This window comes from Ambystoma mexicanum, chromosome 1q, assembly GCF_040938575.1.
Source record: "Ambystoma mexicanum isolate Mex_15411 chromosome 1q, UKY_AmexF1_1, whole genome shotgun sequence".
Taxonomy (NCBI): Eukaryota; Metazoa; Chordata; class Amphibia; order Caudata; family Ambystomatidae; genus Ambystoma; species Ambystoma mexicanum.
The window spans coordinates 451,089,485-451,108,137 of NC_090922.1; the positions used below are offsets into that span (position 1 = coordinate 451,089,485).

Genomic DNA, 18,653 nt, shown 5'->3' on the forward strand with positions numbered 1-18,653 from the left:
TTTATATGAAAGAAAACATTTATTTTTATATTTCACACATTTCCTAGTAATAAAAATCAAAGTTATACATCATAAACAAGGTATTGACATATTAATCCATATGTTTTTACAAAACAAGTTACAATTACATCTGTTACAGATTTTTCATTCAACTCTTGTTTGTTTCCATGATCCAATAATCCTGATAGGTCTCCCAATGAAGTTTCCTATCTTTCAACTACGCGTTTCGGGCAATTAAGGCCCTTCTTCAGGTTTAAGAGTATTGGATTATTTTCTGTAAGACATAAATCGGTATATCTATATTACTTCATTTGTAAAAAGTTTAATTAATCAGATTAAATTCACTAATAGTGGCTCTGTTCAAATAAACTAACCTTGGAATTCGTCTCCCTCTCTCAGGAAAAGCTTGTTGCCCTTACAGGGTAAATTTCAAAGGCTGTCGAATGAAGATAGAAAATGTTTCACTCTTGAGTGATCTGAATTAAGAGAGGCGGTGTTGCGCAGAGGGACCAGTCGCTGTTTAAGGCGCTGGGTCCCCCTGCGTACCACCAAATTCATACAAGTTCTAAGTGCGGTGCGTTATTTTTAAGATAACAGGTATCACTCACCACTTGTGGAATACTCCTGTCTGTTGGTAATAGCTCCTATCTTCTTTGATTGTCGCTTCGATGTAAGAAGAACCCTGAGAATAAATCATGTGTGGTCCTTTTAAGTTTAACTAAATATAGTTAACATGTTTAGATTTGTGTTTTTGTTTGATGTGCCACTGGATTGAATCATTTCATACCTTTTGATTATGCACGATCTAGTTTACTGCTGCCGAGTTGTGCTAGTCTTGTAGTTCTCGGAGGGTTAACGGTTGACCCGCCGTGTTTCACGCTTTAAGTCGTTCTTAACCCCTGCAATAATGAGATAGTTGTAGCTCTACTGCCGAGTTCTAATAGTAAGTGCCACTTTCAATAGCTAAATGCGCGATCCAATGTGTAGATAGCTTTTTACCTGTTAAGGAAGATCAGCATGCATCTAGGTGCTGCCGCGAGTGCTCGTTCACTGGGAAAATCGGAGACGCCGGGCTGCAGCACGTGTTGCTAAGCAACTGCGGCAGTTCGTCGTCCATTTAATAAACACTATACTGTTAGATGTTACTGCGGGCGCCATGTTGGGAGAACACGGATGTTAAGCTAAATCGAAAGCCCTCTTTCTAAGTGGCTATGACTACACGAGATTCTCATATAGACTTAATGTCTCACCACTAGATGAAATAATCTCAATACGTGTGCATGGAATAATTAGGAGGCATAGAAAAGTTACCTAATACAACGCAATGAGAATATTAATTATATATTCTCCGTCAACACGCAAAAATTCTTCCTGTTGTCCTTTCATTAATTGTATGATGGAAGTAAGAGATTATACCGTAACACAGTTTTTCGTCTTATGTATCACGTGATCTTTCACTCATTGAGACACATTTGGCAGGCATCATTGCGGCTGAAACAATTCAAATAACATTACTTCGTCACATAAGACTCCATTGTTGAACCAATTTGAATCTAGACACATTGTTCTTTTTCACATTATCTTTCTTTTGCTGTTGGAAGCGTATACTGCAAATATGTGGTTGCTCATTTAAAACTAAACATCGCGTGACACTTCAATCATAAAGGCACAATAAAAAGCATTTTCACATCATGACAAGAGGGTCTCTGTCTTTTAGCAACAATGTCCTGAAACTTACTCGGTTTCTTCTGTAAATCTTCGATCTTACTGCCACAGATATCAACGGTTCTAGTGATAAGGAGGAACTCATCACTTCACATTAGTCACTTGTTCCTGTCCATTCATCTTTGAAAAGATGCCTATAGGTAACAATTCAGATCCCAATCTAAATTCATCCCTCTGGGATACATTGTGTCGAGCTTCTCAATCCAGAATATCTCTCGTTGTTGCAACAATTTGGTGATGTTGCCTCCTCTTTTTGGTAATTGTACATGCTCCAAAATGACAAACTGAATTTGTGCAATGGAATGTTTTGCAGTGTCGAAGTGTTCGGCTACTGGAGATTTCACTGAGTGATTCCGAATGTTTGATTTATGTTCACCCCACAGAATTTTGGCTTTCCTTGGTAGTTAGTCCAATGTAGTATAAGCCACATGGGCACTTTATACCATATATTACATTTTTGGCGACACAAGTCGAGGTGTGTTTCAAAGAAGATGACTAGGGCACCCCCTTTATCCGCTGGTTTGAAAATAATATCTGGATTCTCCCAGAGACGGTCTAGTGCTTGTTTTTCTCTTAGGGTTAGATTTCCTTGTGTTCTAAAAGTACCTTCACACCGCCCATACAGAATTCAGCATTGGATTCTTTCCAGAAATTGCTACTGAAAGATATGAATAAGATTAGGTTTAAAAACAGAACACGAGGAAATCTAACCCTAAGAGAAAAACAAGCACTAGGCCGTATCTGCGAGAATCCAGATATTATTTTCAAACCAGCGGAAAAAGGGGGTGCCCTAGTCATCATGGACACCAACAAATACAAAGCTGAGGTTGAAAGGCAATTGAATGATCAAGACACATACTTGGAAATTTTTCAAGATCCGACAGAACAAGTACGCAAAATCATCAAGAAGACACTAGAAGAAGCCGAAGTGGAAGAGATCATCACCTACAAAACCAAAAGTTTCCTTACTAATACTCATCCGTTGACACCTGTCATTTATGGTTTACCTAAAATTCATAAAAATTTGATGGAACCCCCAGGAAGTCCAATAATTGCAGCAAACAACAGTTTACTCGAAACAATTGCCCAATATATTGACAGGATTATTCAACCTCTTGCACAAGAATGTACTACATATATCAAAGACACTAATCAATTTCTGAAGAAACTTGGAGAAGTTACTTTCGACACGAATAAGGACATTCTATTTTCTAAGGACGTAACAAGCCTATATACCAACATACACACCAAGCTGGGTTGGAAGCTGTAGAATGGATGTTATTAAATACTACAGTATCAGTGAAAAGTGGCCATCTCTTCATCTTGAAACTCCAGACAATTGTTCTAAACAACAATTTCTTTTCTTTCGAAGACAGATACTTTGTCCAAATATCAGGTACATCAATGGGGGCCGCAATGGCAAATAGTTATGTAAATATTTACATGTCATACTTGGAAGAGACACAAGTAATTAACAATCCAAGATGGAAAGACAAACTTAAATTTCTTACGAGATTCATAGATGATCTGTTTGGCATTTGGATCAGAGAAGAAGAAGAGCTTCTTAAGTTCTTTGATTTCATGAACAACTTAGCCCCACGGATTAAATGTACATACAAATACAGTCGGACTGCCATGGAGTTCTTAGACATCCAGATCTATTTGAAAAACAACAAATTAGAAACAACGATCTTCACAAAAGAAACGGATAGGAATAGTCTCCTTTTGGCTACGAGCTTCCATCCTAGGAACACCATCTCAAGTATCCCTCTAAGTCAGTTCTTAAGATACAGACGCATCATCCCAGAGGAAGATGAATATGAATTGAAATCAGCAGCACTCAAATAAAAATTCCTCAAGAGAGGATACAACAATGAACTATTAAACAAACATGCAATGCAAGCGAAGAACATAACAAGACAAGAATCATTAACGACAAAAGCAAAAAACACGACAGCTGAGTTAGTATATGTAACCCCTTACTCACAGCAAAGCGGCACAATTAAGAAAATAATCAGAAAGAATTGGGAAATATTGTCCCAGGATGCAACAGTGTCCAAATTATTTCCATCACCTCCCTTGTTTGCTTATACCAAAAGCAGATCACTAAAGGATCAACTGATCAAATCTGATTTCAGTCAAAGATATTGTCCAACAAAGGAAATTTATAGGGGGACTATACCATGCAATAACTGCAGTTCCTGTAATAACGTAATGAAAGGTAATTCCATAAATCATCCACATACCGGACAAAGTATTTCTTTGAAACACACCTCGACTTGTGACGCCAAAAATGTAATATATGATATAAAGTGCCCATGTGGCTTATACTACATTGGACTAACTACCAGGAAAGCCAAAATTCGGTGGGGTGAACATAAATCAAACATTCGGAAATCACTCAGTGAAATCTCCAGTAGCCGAACACTTCGACACTGCAAAACATTCCATTGCACAAATTCAGTTTGTCATTTTGGAGCATGTAAAATTACCAAAAAGAGCAGGCAACATCACCAAATTGTTGCAACAACGAGAGATATTCTGGATTGAGAAGCTTCACACAATGTATCCCAGAGGGATGAATTTAGATTGGGATCTGAATTGTTACCTATAGGCATCTTTTCAAAGATGAATGGACAGGTACAAGTGACTAATTTGAAGTGATGAGTTCCTCCTCATCACTAGAACCTTTGATATCTGTGGCAGTAAGATCAAAGATTTACAGAAGAACTCGAGTAAGTTTCAGGACATTGTTGCTAAAAGAGAGAGACCCCCTTGTCATGATGTGAAAATGCTTTTTATTGTGCCTTTATGATTGAAGTGTCACGTGATGTTTAGTTTTAAATGAGTAACCACATATTTGCAGTATACACTTCCAACAGCAAAAGAAAGATAGTGTGAAAAAGAATAATGTGTCTAGATTCAAACTGGTTCAACAATGCAGTCTTATGCGACTATGTAATGTTATTTGAATTGTTTCAGCCGCAATGATGCCTGCCAAATGTGTCTCAATGAGTGAAAGGTCACGTTATACATAAGACGAAAAACTGTGTTACGGTATAATCTCTTACTTCCATCATACCATTAATGAAAGGACAACAGGAAGAATTTTTGCGTGTTGAGGGAGAATATATAATTAATATTCTCATTGCGTTGTATTACGTAACTTTTCTATTCCCCCTAATTATTCCATGTACACGTATTGAGATTATTTCATCTAGTGGTGAGACGTTAAGTCTATATGAGAATCTCGAGTAGTCATAGCCACTTAGAAAGAGGTCTTTCGATTTAGCTTAACATCCGTGTTCTCCCAACATTGTGCCCACAGTAACATCTAACAGTATAGTGTTTATTAAATGGATGACGAACTGCCGCGGTTGCTTAGCACACGCGCTGCAGCTTGGCGTCTCCGATTTTCCCAGTGAACGAGCGCTCGCGGCAGCACCTAGATGCACGCTGATCTTCCTTAACAGGTAAAAAGTAAAAAGCTATCTACACATTGGATCGCGCATTTAGTTATTGAAAGTGGCACTTCGTTGTAGCTCTACTACCGAGTTCTAATAGTATCCCATTATTGCAGGGGTTAAGAACGACTTAAAGCGTGAAACATGGCAGGTCGACCGTTAACCCTCCGAGAACTACAAGACTAGCACAACCCGGCAGCAGTAAACTAGATCGTAGATCGTGCATAATCGAAAAGGTATGAAATTATTCAATCCAGTGGCACATCAAACAAAAACACAAATCTAAATGTGTTAACTATATTTAGTTAAACTTAAAAGGACCACACGTGATTTATTCTCAGGGTTCTTCTTAAATCGAAGCGACAATCAAAGAAGATAGGAGCTATTACCAACAGACAGGAGTACTCCACAAGTGGTGAGTGATACCGGTTATCTTAAAAATAACGCACTGCACTTAGAACGTGTAGGAATTTGGTGGTACGCAGTGGGACCCAGCGCCTTAAACAGCGACTGGTCCCTCTGCGCACCACCGCCTCTCTTAATTCAGATCACTCAAGAGTGAAACATTTTCTATCTTCATTCGACAGCCTTTGAAATTTACCCTGTAAGGGCAACAAACTTTTCCTGAGAGAGGGAGACAAATTCCAAGGTTAGTTTATTTGAACAGAGCCACTATTAGTGTATTTAATCTGATTAATGAAACTTTTTACAAATTAAGTAATATAGATATACCGATTTATGTCTTACAGAAAATAATCCAATACTCTTACACCTGAAAAAGGGCATCAATTGCCCGAAACGAGTAGTTGAAAGATAGGAAACTTCATTGGGAGACCTATCAGGATTATTGGATCATGGGAACAAACAAGAGTTGAAAACATATGAAAAATCTGTAAAAGATGTAATTGTAACTTGTTTTGTAAAAACATATGGATTAATATGTCAATACCTTGTTTATGATGTATAACTGATTTTCATTACTAGGAAATGTGTGAAATACAAAAATAAATGTTTTCTTTCATATAAAGAATGTGGAATATGAATGAATATGAATGAATTTGCACAAAATGAATAACTAATTGAACCGGGATATTCTAAAAAAATTTTATTGATTTGAGTAGCAAAATTTGTTTTGCCCTGTGCTGTGCCCCAGTTTGCACGAGGTTATCGTTGTACCATTCGTTTTTCTCAACTGAACTAGGACCCTGAAGACATTTGGGAGATTAAGACACTACTTTTAGAAGATGCAACATACGCGCCTATTACAAGTTGGGTGGTGCAGGTTAAATGCAGCAGTATTACCATATAACGCTGCATTACCGCACCAATCAACTATGAGGCGGGCGGAAGATAGAAGAAATTCACCTCCAGCTATGAGCTGGAGATAAATCAAGAAACTTTCTGCCCATTTCCAGCAGAATTAACATAGCAGAATTAGCACCCAGATACCACCAAACTCGTAATGACCTAAATATCACGCCATTATAACCGCAATATTTTGTTTACCATGTCAGAGCAATTAAGAATATTGCACAGATTCAAAAATATTTAGGGCAAGTAAGTAAAATGTACACTATTACTATATTTATTGTAGTTTATTAAGAGTGTAAAAGGGTGCAAATCTGTATGCATTAAAGAAAACAAAGCATACGGGAAAAAACACTTTATTTCAAAATACACACAATATTTTATGGTTCATTTCGCCATTCCAAATACAACATTGCCTGAGGAACGGTAATTGGTTTTTGCCCAATGTTGGATGTACTTGCTCCGTTTAGCTTCTCTTGCACAATTCAAAGCACTACACTTTTTTTGCACGTCGTGCCACAGTAAAGCCTCTTTACAATGGTGTAAATGTCAAACTATTTGTGCAGTATTGTCGCTAAGCCCCTCCCCCACACCATTTCAAAAAGTTTGTACATCTGGCCCGGCACCTGCCTACCCCAACAACATTTCACTGATGGTTGCTGCCGGTCCAGATGCTGCATGTTGACCCTTCCTCAACACAGACATAATGCACGTTGTGCCTTACTCACTGCGGTTAATGCATGTTCCATCTTGCTAACTGCGAGTAGAAACAAGATAAACGTAACACTTTTGAACTCCTTTTATGGGCTGCTCTCACCTGAGAAACCAAAACCATCCACATAGCGCCTGCCCAGAATCCTCACTGGCATGTGATACCATGTCACCAAACTGCATGTCTGGGGTTGCTTGTTATCTCGTGCATAAGGGATGTCACCAAGCAGTTTAGGCTTGAGTTCCCCTCTTGTGGTGGGACCAATTCCGATTTCCATATGGTCTTTTGACTTTCTGTAATGTCTTGACAGGTTGAAGAACGATGGTATGGCAGTTGCCTAGAGCAATGCCAGAGGTTTAAATTGATTCAAACCCCCCAGCTATCACTACTTTTGTTTTACCATATCACGTCAACAAGGCCGAGGAATCAAGGCTTTCACCTGTCCTCAGCCTGTCAGCAGCCGTCATGCCGTCTGCCAGGACATCTACATGAACTGAACCTTCCCTATGCAACACTAAGGTAACTCTTTACGGGCACTGCCTAACTGCTGCTCCCTGCCCTTTATAAGCCAACCATTCGGACCACGTTGCTATTCTCTCCCATTGCACTACCACGAGGAGCCTTCTATCTATCCGCCCATGCGTGCAAATTGTCAAATGGACCGTAACATTCTCTAGCTATTTGAGCCCATGTGAGCCCCACATGCCCATCTAAACAGGCTGCATATTCCCGGCTCACCTTAGCCGCATACCTCCTATGTTCCCGACTGTTGAATTAAGCTTTCATACTCGATGCTCCTCCTAACCAGGCATTGGTCACATGCGATCCACCTGCATCCCATAATTAATCCTCCTCAACCTGATCTGGCCCTGGTGCCGTCCATGCATTACCTCTTTGCTGTTGATTAATTGTAATTAGGCCCAGGTGCCCCCTTGCATTGCCCTACTGCTGCTGATTAAGTGTAATTATGCCTACTTGCCCCCCTTGCATTGCCCCACTATTGCTATTTAATCGTGATCAGGCCCAGGTGTCCCCTTTGCATTGCCCCACTGCTGCTGCTTAATCGTGATTAGGCCCAGGTGCCTCTTATGCATTGCCTTATTGTTGCTGCCTCACTGTGATCAGGCCCAGATGCCCACCATGCATTGCCCATTTGTTGTTGATTAATTGTTATTAGGCCCGGGTGCCCCCCTTGCATTGCCTCACAGCTGCTGCTTAACTGTGATTAGGCCCAGGTGCCCCCCATACATTGCCCTATCTCCGTAACCCGACTGAGACCAGGCCTAGGTGCCTCTACTTGCAGCACATACTTTTGCTCTTGTTATTGAGCAAGATGCTAATTCTAACAACTCTGCTCTGCATGATGGCTGTCATTTTACACTCTGCTACCAGAAACCTAGTATGCTTTACTGAGCTCCCACTAGCACCTCTCCTAGCTCCATGCCTACCCGCCCTGACCAAAACAGCCATGAATAATGACACCACCTTCCAATCCAAACACCATAGTGTCATAGGGACAGTACCCCATGCCGCCTCACCATGTGCCACGGTTGATAGAAACTATAGACTTTGTGCGCGACTTTCCAAATTGCATGAACCACGGAGAAGATCTCTACCACCCACTAATCCAAAAACAAGCTACCAGTATATTATGAAACCTTGCCATCGCCACATTCTACTCCTAATATATACGAATCCAAGTTATCTGTCACCAATACAGCTAAACCTATCCAGGCCAAAGCTGTAACCGAGGCCCCTTCCCTTAAAGGAGCACTTCTCATTGCAAGATCGCTCATCGCCCATGCCCTCGACATAGCTGACCTAATTACAGAAGGCAATTTGGACTTCCTAGCGGTTACTGAGACATTGTTACATAATGCGGCAGGACCCTCACTTATGTTAGCCATCCCAGACGGCTACACTATATCTAGACATGACCGAGTGGGTGCACGAGGAGGCGGTATCACCATTATCTCCAAATTGTGCCTCTCCCTCAGATTAGCTCCTACCCAATTGTCACAATCTTGCGAATGTCTATCTGCTAAATTCCAGATAAATAATTCACAATCACTCGCCATACATCTAATATACAGACCTCCTGGTCCTCTTGGCACCTTCGAGGAGGATCTGCATAATATACTTACTAACAACCTCAAACCATCCTCTCAGCTACTCCTATTAGGGAACTTTAACTTAGGCTTCAATGACCCCATGGACAAAAATGCTTAGGATATAGCTAACACTATCCATGCACTAGGCTTATCTCAAAAAGTTAACAAACCTACCCACTTGAAAGGGAGAACTTTGGATTGGATAGCGGACTATACTGCACCACCACTATCTCATCTATCCTGCCTCTACCTTGGACTGATCATTCACTGGTGTCCTTTAATCTATCTACCATCAGACCTACTCCTAGGGCCCCTCTACTTGCACCACCCTGTTTAACCAGAAACAAAAAGAGCATCACAGTAGACAAAGTCATCCCAGCCATCCTACCCACTCTAAATGCACTGCCAGAAAACCTAGATCCCAGCAATCTAGTCCATGAATTTAACAATATCATGCTCATTACCATGGACAAAATCACCCCTCTTAAACTCTGATCAAGTTAATCCAAAGCCCACTTAAACAAATGGTTTACGCCAGAATTTAGAGACCTACGCCTCCTGAAAAGAAAAAGTGAAACCAATTGGAGACTATGCCCCTACAATGACAACAAAGCCAAATGAACCTCCCTCTCCACACATTACAAGAATGAAGTCTGCTTGGTAAAATGTAATTCTTATGACGAACGCATTGCCAAATCTGACTCTAGCATGAAGGAACTCTTTTCTATATTAAAGGAACTAGAGTCACCAATGGCCACACCTGATATGTGCACTAAGGATAAGTCTTGATGGGCAGACATCCAACAGGCACTATCAAATAAAATAAAGACGCTCCAAAGTAAAATACAGCAAAAGAAAGAAACGCTGAATTTACAGCACCTGCCCAACATCCTGCCGCCCAGTGACCCACCTACGGCACACAACAATACATTTCACTTCACTAAAAGGTCTACCCTGGAAGTAGAAAAAAATATCCTTTTGCTTAAACCTTCCAACTGTAAAGGGGACATCTGCCCAGCACAGCTAATAATAGACGCTGCCAGAGATTTATCTCTGTTCATCTCCAAATTGATTAATGCCTTCTTTGCCTCAGGTACCATCCCTGCCAACCTAAAACAGTCTTGGGTGCTCCCACTCCTCAAGAAACAGACATTAGATCCTCTCATCCCTACCAACTACCGTCCCATTACCACGGTACCATTCCTACTTAAAATACTGGATAAAGCTTCCTATAACCACATTCAAAAACATTTAGAAATTCCTAAACTCCCAGGTACTAGAGAATCTGGCTTCCGCCCACTACACAGAACAGAAACTGCGTTGATTGATTTAAAAACCCAAATTGACGAGCTGAGAGACAAAGGAAAGACTACACTTCTGCTCCTACTTGATCTCTCAGCTGCATTTGACTTAGTGGACCATAAGGTCCTCTGTAGACACCTGGACTCTGCCGCCCACTTCTCCTCTGAGGCGATCAGATGGATTGAGTCTTTCCTGAGCAAGAAAACCATGAGAGTATTCTCTCCATTAGCAGCCGCAGACCCCACCCCCATCTTGTGCGGTGTTCCACAAGGTTCATGTGTCTCGCCAACGCTATACAATATCTTCACCAAGCCCTTGTTTGATGATCTGGACCCTCTGGGTATCACCTACACTAACTATGCAGATGATACACAGATTCTCCTCCCGCTTTCTGGGAATCATAGTAAGGACACAGAGTTGGTGAACAGGGTATATCTTATCATCCAGGCATGGATGCCTACTCCTGGCCTATCCCTGAACGATGATAAGACTGAGTTGATAATCATGGGTACACATGCCAACATTAAAAAACTAGGCCAACAATTTTCCTCATTCAATATTGACGGGAATATCATCAGAGTCTCCAAGGATGTAAAAACTCTTGGTTTCTACCTTGATTCCACCATGTCCTTCGACAAACAGGTAAAAACCCTGGCCTCCACCACTGCCTACACCTGCAAGCTGATAAGAGCTGGCAAACCATTCCTCTCTAATGACAGCTGCATGATCCTGGCCAGAGCCTTAATACTATCCAGAATTGACTATTGGCACCGCTGTATAGGGCATTACAGTAAAGTCACCATCCGGAGGCTACAAACATTACAAAATAACGCCTTGAGAGCAGCACTCAGCATAAACAAAAGAACTAATATCTCCTCCATCAGATGCCAACATAAATGGCTCTCTACCAACAACAAAATACAGCTAAAAGTGATTTCACTGACCCACAAAGCCTTAAACAACGTGGCCCATAGTTACCTCATAGATAAACTGCATAGAAGAATCTCGATCAGACCTACCAGAGCCAGTAATGCCAACTGCTTCACAGTACCTAGATATAGGCTTACCACAATTGGTGGTAATAGCTTCCCAGTGAAGGCTGCTAAACTCTGGAACCTGCTGCCACAAAATCTGAGAGTAGCCCAACCCTACTTACAGTTTAGAAAAAATGCCATCAAACATCTCATCTCTACTGACCCCTAATCTCCCATCGTCTAGGTTGTTTCCACATCATCAGTATACTCCTACTCCCATTTGAACTCTGCATCACCATCTGTAAAACCATGTGTAATTATTCTATTTTTGTGATTGTGATTCTGTGGATCATATTGTAACGTGTATATTCTTGTAACTTTGCAAGCCTTGCATCTTCTTACTGCTGCGCCCTGTTACCTCTGGTGCGCATAAAAGGTGAATAAACAAACAAACAAACCAGGTTGCCATCTCCTATGCTTGGATGGCACACCCTGAGAGAGCACAACAGTCTCCTCATTATGCATGATTATCCATTTAGGAGGCAATACTACAGTCTCAGTTTTAACTTTTCATTCTGGAATTATAGTCCTGGGATTATGATGGGGACAGCCAGGAATACAACATCCAGAAAGCACAATTAAAACCATGACTTGACTAGTGTCTCCCGAATGCAATGGATAATGTTAGCATGCATGTCCCCTGTAGTCCCAAAAGGGCACTGCCTCACACCAAGTGGTGATGCCAGCGTTCATAGTGTACCGTTTCCAACGCTTGAACAGCTTTCCCACAGAATCCAACTCACCGCTGTCCACAATCAGCATCCGCTTGGAAAACATTCCCCTCCAAGAGAGGTATGCTGGAACAAACTGCGGCAGCTACTGCTCCAACTCTCACAGGCAGAACGTTCACACACCTCACACTCAACATTCCTCAGGAACATTCCATGGAGACCTCAGTGGCTGTTATGGTTTGATCTACAGTGTTGTTCTGGAGCTCCCCACAGGGGTTCGAGAACGACACAGGAGAGCAGTTGGATTAGAGAAGGATGTGGGGCAGCCTGCGCTGTGGAGAGGTTCTCTCTGTGTAATAAACATACCTCAGATAATATAACCCTTGTCAGGGCAGTTCATCTTAACATAATTGGTGACAAGCACCGTGACAGATGGAGAACTCCCAGGCGCCATCAATCAGCTATGCCGGCTGGATGGCCAGTCCGTACCACCTACGGTGACCGGAAAACAAGCGAGCGCTCCCCTGCCATGCGGACAAGTGAGGGCAAGTGTCGGCTCTCTGTAAGGCAAGTGTGGTAGGCACCTGAAGTTTGGGGAGGTGCACAAGGCTGGTGAAGGGACCGCACAGATAAAAACAAGATCCCGCTCGCGCGTTGCTCAAGATGAAATAAAACGTAGAAAAGCACCTTGCGGTGTCATTGAACATGAGCCCGCCATTTTGGATGCCCATTGCTTGTTGTGGCAATGGACCATGATGGTGGTTCCTTGCATCTACATCGGACTTCCTCGTCCAAGTACTTTAACCCCTAGTGGTTCAAAAGTGCATATTGGGAGTCACAAGAGGGAAATAAAGAATCATATTATACATTATACGACTACATTAAAAAAAAAAAAAAATAAGAAGGAAGGAACGTTTTCCAGGACATCTAGCACTGAACCCCCACACTGTTGAATTACAATGCTGAACATGCCCGCCCCATGCCCCTTTCTATCTACTCCAGGCAATCCTTCTACACAATGGGAAGAACGGATAGACTAGTTCCAAGTTTATTTAAGGGCCATTGCGGGTGCAAAATTGAATGATGACCGAAAAGAGGCGACCTTACTGAACTGTATTGGGGCAAAAGCAATATGAACTTTTTGTACCTGTGACGAATCAACTTCCAGGGCACCAGTGATCCAGGGATGAATATAGGTTTCTAAACCATCAATCAGCCCCACATCTCTAGCACACCAGAAGGGATCCAAACAGATTGGAACACAAGTAAATGATAAGCCTCCTTGTCCAATTGTTGGCAACGTGGATGGAACGGCAGGCTTATCTCTGCAAGGTCGTGGATTGGGTATCCAATCTTTCCAACAAATTAATTTCCATCGAATTTCATTCATTGTAATGCTTTACCATCGAAAAGCATATTCATTGAATGAAATTCGATGGAATTCCAACAGAAACATATTCTTAAAGTAGATGTATGGCTGTGTTGGAAATTGGGTTGTGGAAAGGGTTACATTTGGGAAATGGGGTTGGGCAGGGCACCCCCCCTAAAAACAATAAAAGTTACTGGGAGCTGCCCAGTTTTAAAATTAGTTTTCAGCACTGGACAGCTCCCTGCAATGTTAAAATGGTATGCATTTTTCATCGAACTGAAATGCAAAAAAATGCAAAGTGTTTATATAAAGAAACCCAGTTCGATGAATGGGTTTCGATACATAAACACTTTTCACTTTATGTATGGCTGTTCGATGGAACATTTTCCGTTGGTTACATTTCGATGCATTTAATGTTCGTTGGTAAATTTTTGATGGAAAGACTATGAACCAGTGGATCGTTGGTTAGTTGCAACACAGCGAAAATACAATTCTTACCCAATGGTAAAAGGGACTGTCCAATCGAGGTTGTATACAAATATCTACTTTATTATTATTGCAACAGACAGTTCTAGTACACTACAAAATACAGCCCCCTTGTAAAGGAACACAGAGGACAGACAGCTACACAAAGGAAAGGAATGCATTCTGGATACTGACAGGAGGTTATATGGTTATTTGGTTTCAGCACCAAGGGAGCAAGGGGTCGTAAATGTCACTAGGGGCCTTCTGAGAAGGACCAGGGGGGACAGAACCACAAATGGTACCTAGTGCTTGAGATGATCCTGATGCTCGACAGCGTCAAGTCAGTTCCAGGATGCTTTGCAGCTCCTGCGACAGAGTTCAAGGCACGAGACAGCTCCAGGGATCAGGCGGCAGGCAGTTCAGCAAGCAAGGCTGCAGGCTGGCCTACATGGCAGCTTGGGGTCAAGAATCGCTGCCTCTGTGCTGGTTGGCGTATCTGGAATGCTGGTCAAGGTGTCGTCCTTCAAGGCGGAGGGCCCAAAGCTGAGGAATGTTTTTGCAGGCAATGGCCCTGTCCTTTGTTCAGAGACTCTCTGGCACTTCCCACCTAGGAAGCTTGCTGGCAGAACGTAGCAGGGCATGCTGTATGCTGGCTGGGTACCGGTTATAGTACTGCTGGATGGGTCCTCTGAGTCCAGTATCTCTCTCTGTTCCCTGGGAGATGCTTAGGGGAGGGATCTTGCTTCCCTCTTGGAAATCCTGGCCTTCCTTCACTGGCAGAAGATGAAAGGCAGACTGTACCTTTAGCCAGGGTCCAAATGGGTCATCCTCCTTACTCCTTTCGAATTCGTCGGATGATCTGCTAAGTGAGGAGCTCAGCCCTTTTTTAAAGCCAAATGGGCCCCAGTGATTGGTGCAGGCTAAGCCTACCTTAATTAACCAATCCTGGGTCCCTACCAAAAATCTTCTGTTATGTGTGAGGTCAGAACCAGAGTGCTTTGCAAAAGGAAAGGTAAAGGTAAAGGGTGAAAACATGTACTCCCAAGTCCCACCCATCTTCCAATCTGTTGTAGATCAAAGCCTCTCTCTGGTTAACTGAGCCCTCTGCGACTCTTGATCAAAGAGCAGGTCTTGCTTGAAGTTTGTGATGAGAGCAGACGTCTGCCTCCCTCAAATCACATACTTCATCCCTCTGAAAGGGGTCCGCTCTTTAGGGGTTGCCTACTGTAAATAGTGGACCCAGACATGCCATTCACTGTCCATCATACAGAGGGGTGGGAACTAGCTTCAAGTTGACACATTGCATATACAAGAGATGCGAGTTCTGCCTTCCTCCTGTCCATTCTGCGAACAAGCCTGACACAGGCCTGTTCCAATTAACTCCTATTAGTATGCGCTGCCATCAGCAGTTTAGACAATAGGAAGGCCGATCCATGGAGCCTTTGATATTTTAATTAGGCTGCCCATGACCGAAGGAAGATGTCGCCTTGCCCATTCTTGAGATGCTTTTATGTACCCGTGGCCGTCACATTCCAACTGAACATGACAGGGGAGGACGGCACCTGTAGGCTTTGCCCTCCCGGAGTACGCATGCGGTGAGCAGGGAAAATGTGTGCAGAACGGCCTCACACATCTTCAGAGGTTGATCTCCCATCATTAATTTTCATTTCCAAAAAATCAAAAAAACCGAGGCGAGCGCACACTCCCCATGCGAATGCTCAAATTCCTCACAGCACCCTCCATTGAGTACCCAACTCGGACGGTGTGGGTTATTCTGACACTTCATGTATGAACAGGAGATATGAAAATGCTTTTGCAAAACTAGAAAAGCATTCCGGGAACAAAGCCAATGTTGTTCTTGAAAGGTTTATTTTGAGATTGGTGAATAGTATTAGTCGGTGCGCTCTAGCCCCTTCCTAGTTTGTAGTGGTTTGTTCAATTTCTGACTAATCCACGCTGTGTGGAGGTCAGTGGCTGCATGGCTACATAGAGACCGACATCCACCTACTGGCCTGTTAAATTAAGAAAAAGATTGTATTTCTATGTTAACCTCTGTGCATTCATGTATACAGTTTTTGCATAATTCGTTTCTGCAATAATTTTCAAAACCACACTGATTAGTGAATAAAGTTATTGGTTTTACTTCAATTGTTTACAGAGTCTTCATATACGTAATTTGTTATCAGTTTTGTGCCAACATAACTGTGCTAGGAGGCATGTGCGTGTGTTTCACCCTTTCTTGGGCTTTTTCACGGCACTAGTACAGAATACCCACCGAGAATACCCGTTTGTAATGCAGATGTCATAGGTTTGGGTGCAGCAGGCATTTCAATGGGAAAAAGGAATGCCCAACAATGGCTGCAGAATGTTTCAAATGTGGAAATATAGGGCACTAAGGAGGAGTATGCAAAAGCAACAAAAGGAGGATAGCACCTTACTTCAGCATCAGAGCTATAGAAGAAGGGGGTGTGCCTAGTTGTCTACTGACTGTATCAAACTATAATGAGAATTCTATTCAAATCCTTACATTATGATCTCTGGGGAAAGATGTGCCATGGGAATGTGTAGAAGATGACAACATTCCACTGGACATCATGGTGGATACAGGATCACCATACATGACAGTGGATGTCCTTTCTTATGAAAAGGCATTGAAGGGATCTGAGAATTACAAATGTCAGAGCCACAGGAGAGTGCAAAAGCCCCATTAATATCCTTGTGTACAAGTGGGTCCATCTCAAATTTAAGGACAGAGAAACGTTCTGCAAATTATATGTGGCTAAAAATTGATCGCCTGTTGTGGCATGGGGAGATCAGGTAGCTCTTCAAACCAAAATACATCCAGGTGTGATTACCTCAGTCCTGTGTGTGACAAATCAAGATTTCAATTCCAAAGAAGGGTTGCCCAAGTCATTTCCTCTACTATTCAATGAAAAGGTAGGAATGCTCAAAGTGTTTAAGCACATAATTGTACTGAAGAGGGGTGCCAAACCAGTCATACACAAAGTGAGAAATATTCCCATTAGTATGAAGGATACTTTACAAAAGCAATTGACTATGTGAACAGGATATCATTGAATCAACAGAATAGCTGTCCCCTAAATATGCAAGACTGACAATTTGATAGGAATGTGTGTAGATCTTAGGGACTTAACGCCAACATCTGGCTAGAAAGACATCCCCTGCCAGATTTCGATGAGATGTTAGTTACCATGAAACCAGCTAAATATTTTACAACGTTGGACCAATCGTCGGCATATCACCTGGTTGTGTCAAATGAGAACTGAAAACACTTGACCTCGTTTGTCACACCCCTAGGTGCATTCAGGTACAAGCGTATGCCGTTTGGTCTGGCATCAGCAGCAGCTGTTTTCCAGAGGCTAAATGCAGCAACTTTTTGGGGACCTAGAGGGAGTCTACTACTTTCAGGACGATATCCTTATAGCAATTCTAACAGAAGATAAACACGATGCAAAACTGTTGGTGTTCTACAAGTGATACAGGAGAAAGGTCTTGCACTAAAGATTGAGAAATGCAAAATCAAAGTGAAGGAGGTGACATATTAAGGGCAAATAATTAATTCAGAAGGGATTAAACCAGAGACAAATTTAGTAGAGAATATCCAATATGCCGGCCCCCACTTACAAGGATCAGTTATGCAGTTTCCTGGGTATGGCGGAACACCATTATAAATTAGTTCCACACTTCAGCGACAAAACACAACACATGAGAGGATTGATGAAGACGTCTGCAATATTTCTATGGTCGGCTGAATATCAAATGGAACTTGAAAATATTAAAAGAGTTATAAACAGAGCACCAACTCTCAAGATGTTCAGCACGACTGCCTCGAATATCATCACTATCGATGCCAGCAATGTAGGATTGGGTGGAGTGCTGGAACAAGTGTAGGAAAAAAAATACAAAAAAAAAGTAGTGCCAATTGTATTTACTTCTCATCTGCAGAATTGGATTATTCGACCTTAGAAAAAGAGCGCTTGGAGTGAAGTGGACTTTGGAACATTTCAGGACCTTAATTTGGGGTTTCCCAGTGACTGTCAAGACTGATCATAAGCCGTTAAGCCACACCATGAATTCTAAGAACCCACATTTAGCCTCTACAAGGATACGCAGATGTATTCTAGACATAATGCATTACAATATAAGGGTTGTTACACCCCAGGCAAAAGGACACATTATCGCAGACTGTTTTTCTAGATGACCATGGGGAAGTGAGGCACATGGACAGTGTACAGAAACTGATGGAGAATTCATTGTTGGACACATTGAACAAGGAATCTCGAAAGAAGAATGGATCAGAAGCTCCTACAGCAGGCCGTCCACGGCTGATGGGAGGAAGTGCAGAGCAGTATCAACCAGTATTCTCAGATATGTGACAAAATTGCAGAAAACACATTGTGCATATTTAGAGGAGATTGTATTATTCCATCGGTTTGCCTAAGAGAAAAGAATTTGAATCTTGCACATGAAG

General features: G+C 42.1%; 1 protein-coding gene across 1 annotated transcript in view; it reads right to left on the reverse strand.

The window, feature by feature from the left end:
- BBS2 (Bardet-Biedl syndrome 2) overlaps positions 1–18,653 on the reverse strand; it is a 1,290,628-nt gene that overhangs the window by 1,269,818 nt on the left and 2,157 nt on the right. The gene's annotated exons all lie outside the window — the stretch shown is intronic.